At 38.7% G+C, this 11,660-nt stretch overlaps 1 pseudogene; it reads right to left on the bottom strand.

Annotated features, from left to right (window-relative positions):
- Window positions 1-11,058: 11,058 nt before the first annotated feature.
- The window catches only part of LOC102868832, a 2,822-nt pseudogene continuing 2,220 nt past the window's right edge, over window positions 11,059-11,660 (bottom strand).

The following is an 11,660-nucleotide window of genomic DNA, read 5'->3' as shown; positions in this document are numbered from 1 at the left end:
AAAGCAGAGAATACCAGAAGAATGTCTATCTGTTTCATTGACTATGCAAAGGCTTTTGACTGTGTGGATCACAACAAGCTATGGCTGACTCTGCGAAGAATGGAAATCCCAGAACATTTGATTGGGCTAATGCGAAACCTATGCTTGGACCAAGAGGCAGTGGTTAGAACAGAGCAGGGAGACCCTGGATGGTTCAAAATCAAGAAGGGGGTCCATCAGGGATGTATTTTGTCTCCATACCTTTTCAATCTGTATGCAGAACTGAGCATCCGAGATGCTGAGGTGTATGAGGAGGAATGTGGCATCAGGATTGGTGGAAGACTCGTCAACAACCTGTGTTATGCAGATGACACAACCCTGCTTACTGAAACTGAGGAGGACCTGAAGCGCTTGCTGCAGAAGGTCAAGGACTGCAGACTTCAATATGGTTTGTAGCTCAACATCAAGAAAACAAAGATTTTTATCACTGGGCCAATTGACAGCATCAGTATGGATGGTGAAGAGATTGAGATAGTTAACAGTTTTAGTTTACTTGGTTCCACAGTCAACACTCTTGGTAACAACAGCCAGGAGATCAGGAGATGAATTACATTGGAATAGTCAGCTGTGAGGGACCTCTCAAGAGTCCTGAAGTATAACGACATCAGGCTGGAGACTAAAGTGCGCCTAATTCAGGCTATAGTCTTTGCAATTATATGCTATGTATCAGAGAGTTGGACAGTGACTAGGGATGATAGAAAGAGAATTGATGCCTTTGAGCTCTGGTGCTGGAGAAGAGTGTTGAATATACCATGGACTGCTAGGAGAACAAACATGTTTGTCCTGGAGAGGGTGAAGCCGAAGTGCTCCTAGGAGTCAAGGATTCTGAAGCTTTGTCTGACATACTTTGGGCATGTTGCAAGGAGGGACTGGTCCCTGGAGAGGGACCTCATGTTTGGGAGAGTGGATGGACAGCCCAGGAGAGGAAGACCCTTGATGAGATGGATCGATTCTGTGAGTGGAGTGGTTGGAATGAGTGTGTTTGAGACAGAAAGGTTGGCACAGGATAGAATGGCATTTAGGGCTCTTGTACATAGGGTCACTATGAGTAGCAAGCAACTTGATGGCACACAACAACAACAACAACAACTACTACTACTACTACTATAGTGGTGTTGTCTATTTTTTTCAGTTCTGTATATTTTGCTTTATCATTTGGTATACAATATTTATTATGGTTATGTTCTCTTGTTCTTTAAACATTATATAGTGACTTTCCTTGTCCTTTGTGATGGCTTATCCATTGAAATCTGTTTTATCAGAGATTAATATTGCTGCTCCTGCTTTTTTTTTTTTGGTTGTAATTTGCTTGGTACATTTTCTCCCATCTTTTTATTTTTAGCCTTTCTTTATCTTCACTTTTCTGGTGTCTCTTATAGACAACATATTGACAGGTTTTGTTTTCTTATCTGATTTGCTACTCTGTCTCTTCAGTGGTGCATTTAAACTATTCACATTCAGTGTAATTATTCAGAGGCAAGGTTTTATTGCTATCATTTTGTTCTTTTTGGTGTCATTGCTGGTTACTTTAGTCCATCCAGCTTTCTGTGGCATTTCTGTAACATGGACTTCTCTCAGTTTTTTCTGCAATGCTGGTCTTGTTTTTAAAAACTCCCTTAGGTTTTGCTTTTCTGAGAATATGTTGATCTCTCCTTCATATTAATGGACAGTTTTTCTGGGTATAGTTTTTTTGTTGACAGTTTTATTCTTTGAGTGTTTGATATATGTCATTCCACTGTCTTCTTGCTCACATGGTTTCTGCTGAGCAATTAGCACTGAATTTTATTTGCTCTTCTTTATAGGTTTCTCTTCATTATTCCCCAGTTGTGTTCAGAGTTCTCTCCTTATCTTTGGTTCTGGCAAATTTTAGGATGATATGCTTTGTTGTTTTTCTTTCGGGGTCTATTCTATATGGTGTTCACTCTACTTCTTGAATATATATTCTCTCATTCTTCATTTTACCTGGAAAATTTCCTTCTAGTAATTCTTCCACAACTTTCTTGGTGCCTTTATCTGCTTCTTCCTGTTCTGGGACTCTGTTTATGTGCATGTTATTTCTCTTCATGATGTTTCACATTTTTTTTCTTTCTTTTTGTTTCTGATTTTTGTTCTCGAAGATCAGTGGTGACAATTCTATCTTCTATTTCACTGGTTCTGTGTTCCATCTCTTCAGCTCTGTTCATATGTCCCTCCAACATGTTGAAATTATCTGAAACATTGGTCTTCATATTCTGGATTGTGGCTTCTTGTTTTTCCAGAGCCTCTAAGGCCTCATTTGCTTTATCTGCTTTTTCTTTAATTGCTTTTTCAAGTTCTTCTTGGTTTTTGCTTGCAGAGTCCTGTATTTCTTTGAGTTTGTCTTTCACCCATTGAAAATATTCAATCATTGCTCTTTTGAAGTCTGTGTCAGTAAGTTCCATCAGACTTTCTGACTTCAGGAAATCCACTGATACTGTGTCTTTTTGGGGGGGGGGTTTGTGTAGGGTGTGAGGTAGTGTGCTTCTTCTGTGTCATTGTAGTAGAGTTTTTAATGCTTGAGGTCTTTGCAGGCTCTTGGTCTGATAACCTTGGTTGAGGAAGTCACTGCTCCAGAGAAGGGTGGGGAAGCTATTCTGCCTGAGTTTCTCTCTGATCTTTTGACTCAAGGGAAGACTTGCTTCAGTTTGGGAGAGATATGGCCTATAAATTAGCAGCCTTCTCTGTGAGGGAACTGCTACAGCTCTGTGGGTCCAAAATGCCAGAGGCTAAAGGCAGCTCAAGATCTCTGAGAAGTGGGAGGAAATGGCTTCATCTTTTACATTGGTGTCCTTCATGCAGTTCAGAGGGGTAGCAGGGCTGGGGCATCCAGGTGGCTGGGGCAGGTCCTTCAAGTGGTGGGCCTGAGGCATCCAGGTGGAGGGACCAGGGGGGCCTCTGGGAGGAGGGGCTGTGATATAGTGCTCCTGGCAGGAGAGCAGTCCAGACCACACTAAATTTTTTTTTTAGTTGATAAACATTATTTATTAAAAAATATTGGTTTATTTACAAAGTTCAAATACATTATTTTTCTCACAGGATCTTTCCCATTTCACACACACACACATAACTTTAAGAATTTTTTAAGACGTCCTTAGCTCACCGACTAGAAGAAATACACATGTGGCTTTGGCCACCATTGCCTCTTGATCATATGTTGTTTCTTTAAATTCTGTGTCAGTCAATTTATCTTGGTACAATGACTCTGTATACTCCTTTTATCTTCTCTTAATGTTTCCTGGATCATTCAGTATTCTGCCCATAACATCCTTAACATTGCAACAAATAAACTGATTTTGTTCTTTAATTCGTTTAGCTTAGGAAATGCTAAATGAGTTTGGCTCTTTTGAAGAAAGGTGACCCAATAGAAGGTGGAAATTACTGAACAATTTCATTAATATCCCACACAGTTAACATATTAATGAAGAGTATTTTCAAAATGCTGTAACATATTATATTAATATTATAATAACTATTATATTGTGGAGAACTGCCAGAAATTCAAACTGGATTTAACCAAGGCCATGGATCAAAGTACATTGCTGCTGATGTCAAGTAACTCTTGGATGAATGCAGAGAATATCAGACAGGAGTTTACTAGTGTTTTATTGACTATACAAAACATTTGACTATGTGGATCATAGCAAATTATAACATTGAGAAAAGTGATAGTCCTAGGATATACTTAATGGTGCTCTTGTAAAACCTACACATAGACCAAGAAACTATCTGAACAGAATAAAGGAATACTGCATCGTTTAAAATGAACAAAGGTATCTCTGCTTTTCCCAGTCCTATTTAATATGTTTGCTGAACAAATAGTTCAAGAGTCTGGACTCTGAAGGTTGTGGTATCAATATAGGAAGAAGATTCATCAAAACCTGCATTATGCAGATAACACAACCTTGCTTGCTCCAAGTGAAGAGGACTTGAAACATTTGCTGCAGAATATCAAAGACTACATATAGCCTTCAATATGGATTACATCTCAAAATCAAGAAAACAAAAATCTTCACCATTGGGTCAATAGGCAATGTCATGATAGATGGAGAAAAGATTAAAGTTGTCAAAGATTTCATTTTACTTTGACCAACAATCAACATCCATGATAACGGTGGTTGTGGCCATAGAGTCCGAACCGACCCATACCTGACCCTCCAGTGGCTTTTCAGAGGTAGTTAATGGCAAGGGAGGGGATTGCTCATTTTTATCCCTTCGAGCAGCTAGTGGCCTCAAACCGTGTACCTTTGGGATTGCAGTGTGCAGCTTCTTGCCACTGGGCCACGAGAGCGTCCTTTATAGAGTAGTCAAGAAATTGAAAAATGTGCTTCATTGAGGACATTTGCTGCCAACAACCTTTCTCCCCCTTTTCTGTTTCTATTATTATTATTATTATTATTAACTTTAATGAAAATTTACAGAGTTTGGATTTCCATTCACTCATTGTTGCACTTTTCTCCCTGCCCACCCTTCCCCTCCAGTTCATTCTTCTCTTTAAAAAGTAAAAGTCTTTCATTGTTATACAATTCCTCCCCCCTCTTTTTTAAAATTATACTGATTTATTTATAAAGTTCAAATACATTGTTTTTAACATCAGATATTTCCTATTTCCTTCACCTCTCTCCCCATCACATTGTGTGGCTGTATGATTAACCTTCCCCACCCATATTCACCCCTCTACTTCTACCCTCCCTCACCTTGAATCCTCATGCTCATTCTACAATAATGATTTTTTACAGAATTTGCCAAGGACCTTTCTTAATTGCTAAAGGCCAATGATGGTCAGTTTAAAGACCAAGGTATACCTGATCAAAATCATGGTCTTTTTGACTACTTTTTATGCATCTGAAAATTGGACAATAAATAAGAATGGCAGAAGAATAATTGATGTCTTTGAGTAGTGCTGTTGGAGATGTGTTCGGAATATTCCATGGAATGTCAAAAGAACAAATAAACTTGCCTTGGAGAAAGATGCTCCTTAGAGGCAAAGATGATAAAGCCTTTTCTCGAATACTTTAGGCATGTTGTCAGTAGGGGACAGTCCTTGGGGAAAAGTCATTACACTGGGAAAGGTGGAGAGTCGGAGAAAGAAAAGCCCTCAACAAGATGAATTTATACAGTAGTCCTAACAATGGATTTGAGCATATGAGAGATTATGACAATGGGGCAGGTTAGGGCAAGATTCAGATTTGTTGTTCATATGATTGCTATGAGTTGTAGTTGATTTGATGACTCTTAACAACAACAACAACAACAACAAACTATTAGTACCAGCTGTACTAACCAGTACAACAGCTGTTGGTACCAGCAGTCAGGAGATCATGAGACATGTTGCATTGGGAAAGTCTGAAGTTAGGGATATCTCCAAATTATTGAGGACTAATGATGTCAGTTTGAGGACTAAGGTGCATCTGATTCAGGCCATGGTCTTTCTGATTACTTGTTATGCATCTGAGAGCTGGACAATAAATAAGGATAGCAAAAGAAGAAGTGCTATCTTTGAGTTGTGATGTTGGAGAAGAGCACTGAATAGCCCATGGACTAACAAAATAACAAATGAAGATGTCTCAGAGAGGGTGCATCCAGGGTGCTCTTTGATTATGAGGTACCTCCCATCCTTTGGACATATTGCTAGGAGGGGCTATTATTCCTTAGAGAGGGACATGATGTTTGGAAGGATGGTGAGTCAGCAAAGGAGAGGAAGACCCTTGACCAGGTGCATTGACATGGTAACTGCCACAATTGGCTGTATAGTGTATCAGAAGATGTGAAGATGGCACAGAATAGGATGGGGTTCAAATTCTCTATTCATCGGGTTGCTATGAGTTGTACATGATGACTCAATGGCACGTAACAACAGTGACAACAAAGTCTCACTGTAGCAGAATGTGTCTCCCGACCAGACACACAGGGCAGTACCTTGAGGTTTGTCTAGGGGTTGGAGAGACTTCAGCACTGTAAAGCTGGATGATTTGGTTTACTTGAGGCACTTTGCAAGATACCATGCATGAATGCAATGCTTAATGTTGTAGCTCAGTTTTGCTTGCTTTTGAGCCTTTTGTATATGGAACCACACAAGCTATGTTCTGTATCTCTAGTTTCTTTTCCTTAGTATTAAGACTGTGACATTCATCTGTGCAGTTGCATTTTTGATGCTGTATAATTTTGTGGTATTCACACACCTATTTATTCTGCTGTTAGTGAACAGTGGGTCTTCATAGGTTTTGACTGCTTCGGACACTGAGACTGAATGGTTCTCCACACCTGATGATGCAGGAGGCTACCCTTCTGGGGGCTCATCCAAGGGACATTGCAGAATCACAAGGTATGCATGTCTCTAGGCTCAGTTTACTATGTCCTGCCATTCCTTTACTGTTGCTGCCTTTGAGATACTCTACCTGTGTCAGAGAAAAACTGCTGTTTAGGGTTTTCTTGGGGCTATCTTTAGAAGCAAGCCTATTTTTCTGCTGTGCTGCTGGGTGGGATTTGATTGCCCACCTTTAGGTTAACAGCAGAGTGTAGCCTGTTTGTGACCCTTGGGACCTTGAGCATGCTCAGTCACAGCCTGCATCTCAGTCACAGACTGCATCTCAGTCACAGCCTGCATCTCAGTCACAGGCTGCATCTCAGTCACAGGCTGCTTCTCACACAGGCTGCATCTCACTCACAGGCTGCAGCTCACTCACAGCCTGCCACAGTGACATTGTTTTCCCTTGTTGTTCAGCAAGCTCTTTTCCTTTGTAGATCATGTTGTGGGGATGTGTTTCTCATCATGCTATTAATTTGTTTTTCTTTGATTCATAATGAGCAATTTTTCTTGTGTTTATGTACCATTGGGCACCATCTTTTGTGAATTATCTGCTCAGTTCAAGACTCTGCTTTGCTTTTCTTTCTCTTTTTTTAGTTCAAGACTCTTGATATTTTATAATGGATTGTTTAATTGAGCTCTGTGAGTTCTGATTAGATGTTTATACATACTTTTGCCCATTGTATGTTCTGCATTATCTTCTCTTCCTCTGTGACTGGCATTTCTAGCCTTTTAGTCATAGTTTTCAAGAGCATGTTGTTGGATGCCACTGAGTTAACTATGACTCATAGCAACTCTTTGAACAATAGATGGAAACCTTGTCCTATTACCTATCTTTTCCTTTAGGTTTTTGTGGTGTGTGTGTATCCAAATTTTCACTATGAAACAAAATTTTCACTGCTAGAGAAAACCACATTCAGTCACAGTCAGTCAGCAGGAAGTTTCATTATAATTTCTCTCTCTCTTAGTGTTATTTTTAAATTCAGGACAAAAATAATTAGCCCTATGTAAAAATGGAGGAGAGTCAAAGGGTTTTTTAAAATGTTTATTTAATTATGATATGTAGAATTAAAAAAAAATTAAGAGGACTGGTAACATTTGAATGCTAACAAAATTGCTAGTCTTATTTGTTAAATGCTATATAATGCTTCAATCCATCTGATTTTATAAAACTGAAATTGAATACAAAAGCAGTAAAGTTCACATTTCCTTTTTTAAGTTCTTACATACCTATCAATTTATTATGAGTTAAAGGTGAAGAATACCACAGATTTAAAGACAAGTACAAAATGCCTGATTCTTTTTTTTATTCTAAAATACTTAGCATCCCAAAGTAACATGTAAACAAACCTCTATGCTGCTCAAAGACTTCTTTCCAATCTCTACAATAAACTAAAAGATATTAGTTCTAATAAATGTCTTTTTATGTAAGCTATGGCTTCGTTCATTACTTTGTATTACCAATGTAGCAAATAGGGAAGATTTTCAACTGCTGTATTTATTTAAAATAAGTTGATAGGTTCAAGCACCTATCTTCAGAAAAGTCAGCAGCATTTCTTAATATATTTAAAGTAAGATTTGGCCCAAGCCCTTAATACCTTCCTGAACAGCCATGTAACTAAACACTCTTAAGAGATGTTGCATAAGGGACGACATTGTGAAACAATTTTCATTTTTCTCTACGATGACAGAAACAAGGTAAAGCAAATGATGATAAATGATCTCTTTAATATGTGCTGCTTTTGTTGTTATGTGCTGTTGAGTTAGTATCAACTCATAGCTGATCTTCTAGCAGTTCTTCAGATTAAATCATGCAGGAGGAGATTGTCCATCTTTCTTCAGTGGAGCAGTTGTTGAATTCAAACCACGTGCCTTTGGGTTGGCAGCACAACTCTTTACCACTAGGTCACCAGAGTTCCTTTTTAATATGTAGTTAATTTCTTTTTTCATATTAAAAAATGATATTAAGGGGAGCTCTGGTGGCCTAGTTGCAAGAAGCTGCACTGCAATCCCAGAGATGTGCGGTTTGAATCCCCCAGATGCTCTGCTGGAGGAAGAGCCATCTCCTCCTGTACCAGTCAGATCCAATTTGACGATTTGACGGTACACGCACACACACACACACACACACACACACACACACACACAAAATAATAAAGTAAAAATTTTAAAAAAAGTGATATTGACCTGTATTTTTAAAACTAGTCCTTCCTGGGATTAGTTATGAATGGCTATGCTATTTTTATGAAACACATTGTAGATGTTTCTTCTTTTTCTATTCTCTGAAAAAGTTTATGGAAAGCTACTGTCATTTCCTTCCTTAACAGCTAGATAGAATTTGCCTGGTGAAATTTTTACTGTTGTTGTTAGACTAAGTTACCCTTTGCTGTTACAATTTTCTGTTTCTTCTTCTGGAGTTCTGGTCCCTAGGGTGCTGCACTGATAACTAAAAAGAGGCCTCTCCCGTGGTCTGAATCCACCAACTGCTCCACTGGAGAATGGGCAGTCTTCTCCCATCAGGGATAATACTTTGGGACATTAAATGGAGGGTTGCTATGAGGAAAAGCCACTCAGAGGCTTCTCAGATTTGGATTTGAGCTGATTTTTCCTTGTTTGACTTTGTATATAGGCAATATCTCAGAGATATTATCAGTTCCAGATAACTGAAATAAAGAAACTATCACAATAAAATGTTACATAACTTTCCTGCTTTCCAGTGCATAAAAAATTATGTTTACACCATACTGCAATTAAGTATGCAATTGTTGTTATGTGCTGTCAAGTAGACCTCGACTCATAATGATCCTGTGAACAGCATTTGAAAGCTTGTCCTAACCTCCACAATGTGTGTGCAGTGTTGTTGTTATTGTGTATTGTCAAGTTGGAATCAACCCATAGCTGACCCTGGGTTTTCAGGGACTGTACATCACATGAAAGGAGATTACCCCTCTTTCTCCTGAGGAGGAACTGGTGGATTTAAACCAGTATGAAAAATTCAAAATACTAGGAGAATTTTAATAATGTGACACAGAGATGCGAAGTGAGCACATGTTGGAAAGATGGCCATCTTGGGGTTGCGTGATGCATGTTGCCAGAAAGCTTCATTTATAAAATTTGCAATGTCTGTGAAGCACAATAAACTGGAGCATAGTACAATGAACCATGCCAGTATTGTGTCTTTCAATATATCTGACTATTTAATTTACTTTCTCACACTTACAGTCTTATAATCCATGACATGACAACATATCCATGACAATGGTTTACTATCTTTTTAATGCATATAGAAACTATGAGGATATATTTTCACTTTTTCTTTCTTTCTTTCATCAGCATCACCAGACACATCAATCTTATCTCTTCTGTGAACCAAAATTTGACATTGTTTGGTTACTCTTTTTTTTTGTTATTATTAATTTTAATGAGAATTTACAGAGGCTTTGGATTTCCTTTCATTCATTGTTACACTTTTCTCCCTGCCCACCCCTCCCCCCAATACACTTCTCTTTGAAAAGTAAAAGAAAAATTCTTTCATTGTTTTACAATCCCTCCCCCCAGGTCCACTCCACTATGCAGCCTTTGTTCTGGACTCCTGTCATGACAATAATACCTAATCACATATCCCTTTTAAACAGTTTTCTCCCTCATCTGTTTCGATGCATTATACATTATTTAACCCATCTTTCTCAGTCTCCTGCCAATCCCGTTGTCAGTCCTGTTTTACAACAGTGGCACCAGGCAGTATTGGTGCTTTTATGACTGAGATATTTCACTCAGCATAATGTCCTCCAGGGTCACCCATTTTGAATAAAATTGCATGAGTTCCTTGTTTTTTCAATGCAGTGTAGTATTCCATTGTGTGAATATACCACAACTTCTCTATCCATTCTTTTGTTGATGGGCACTTAGGTTGTTTCCAACTCCTTGCTATTGTGAATATAGCCACAATAAACATGGGTGTGTGTATATCTGATTGAGTGGCAGTTATGGTCTCATTGAGGTATATTCCCAGCAGTGGAATTGCTGGGTCAAATGGTATCTCTGTTTGCAACTTTTTGAGAAAGCACCATACCACTTTCCACAGTGGTTGGACCATTTTACACTCCCACCAACAGTGAATAAGGGTTTCAGTTTCTCCACAACCTCGCCAGCATTTGTTGCTTGCTGTTCTGTTAAATTTTGCTATTCTTACTGGGATGATGTCTCATAGTTGTTTTGATTTGCATCTCTTTTAGAGCTAGGGATTTGGACAGTTCTTCATGTGCTTGTTGTCCATCTGAATGTCTTCTTTGGGGAATTGTCTGTTCATATCCTGTGCCCATTTTCCAATTGGATTGTTTACCTTTATCTTGTTGTGATGTGTTTGGCTACTCTTGAGCTCTAGTGGCCTAATGAAGATGGGTTAAATAATGTATACTGTATTGAAAGAGATGAGGGAGAAAACTGTTTAAAAGGGATATGTGATTAGGTATTATTGTCATGACAGGAGTCCAGAACAAAGGCTGCAGAGTGGAGTGGACCTGGGGGGAGGGATTGTAAAACAATGAAAGAATTTTTCTTTTATTTTTCAAAGAGAAGAGTGTACTGGGGGGAAGGGTGGGCAGGGAGAAAAGTGTAACAATGAATGAATGGAAATCCAAAGCCTCTGTAAATTCTCATTGAAATTAATAATAAAAAAAATAAAAAACCCACAAAACTCAGGTGGTTCCCTGTTTTTTTTCTTTGTTACTCTGATTACTAGAAAGTTCTTCATCAAGGTTTTTCTTCTCATACTTGTCTTTTCAAAATCACTGTTATTATACTGGGAACACTTATTTCCCTTTCTTTTCTTCCTACATGTTTTTTTCATTTTGTATCTCTTTGATGCTCACTCTCATTGCTACTTTCTGAAGTCTTAATGGAGAAGGAAGAGGAAGAAGAGGATGATGGGGATGATTTGTTTTTATGTGTTTTTTTTGTGTGTGTGTGCTTACTTTTGCTCTTCTGAAGCCTTTTCCTTTTTCCTTTTCTTCTCAAGTTGATCCAATTTCCTGAAGAGTTTTTGTTTGGTTGTTGTTGTTGTTGTTATGTGCCGTCGAGTCGTTTGTGACTCATAGCGACCCTATGTACAATATCCCTAAACCCTGCTCTATCCTGTGCCAATCGCATTACCTCTGACACACCCATCCCAATTACCCCAGTCACCGAATCAATCCACCTCATAAAGGGTCTTCCCCTCCTGCGCTGTTCCTCTACCCTACCAAGCATGATGTCCCTCTCCAAGGACCTGTCTCTCCTTACAACATGTCCAAAGTATGTC

This window comes from Elephantulus edwardii, unplaced genomic scaffold (assembly GCF_000299155.1).
Source record: "Elephantulus edwardii isolate Elephantulus edwardi_28Jun2011 unplaced genomic scaffold, EleEdw1.0 scaffold00006, whole genome shotgun sequence".
In the NCBI taxonomy this organism is placed as follows: domain Eukaryota; kingdom Metazoa; phylum Chordata; class Mammalia; order Macroscelidea; family Macroscelididae; genus Elephantulus; species Elephantulus edwardii.
This window is presented reverse-complemented; position numbering and strand designations above follow the sequence as displayed.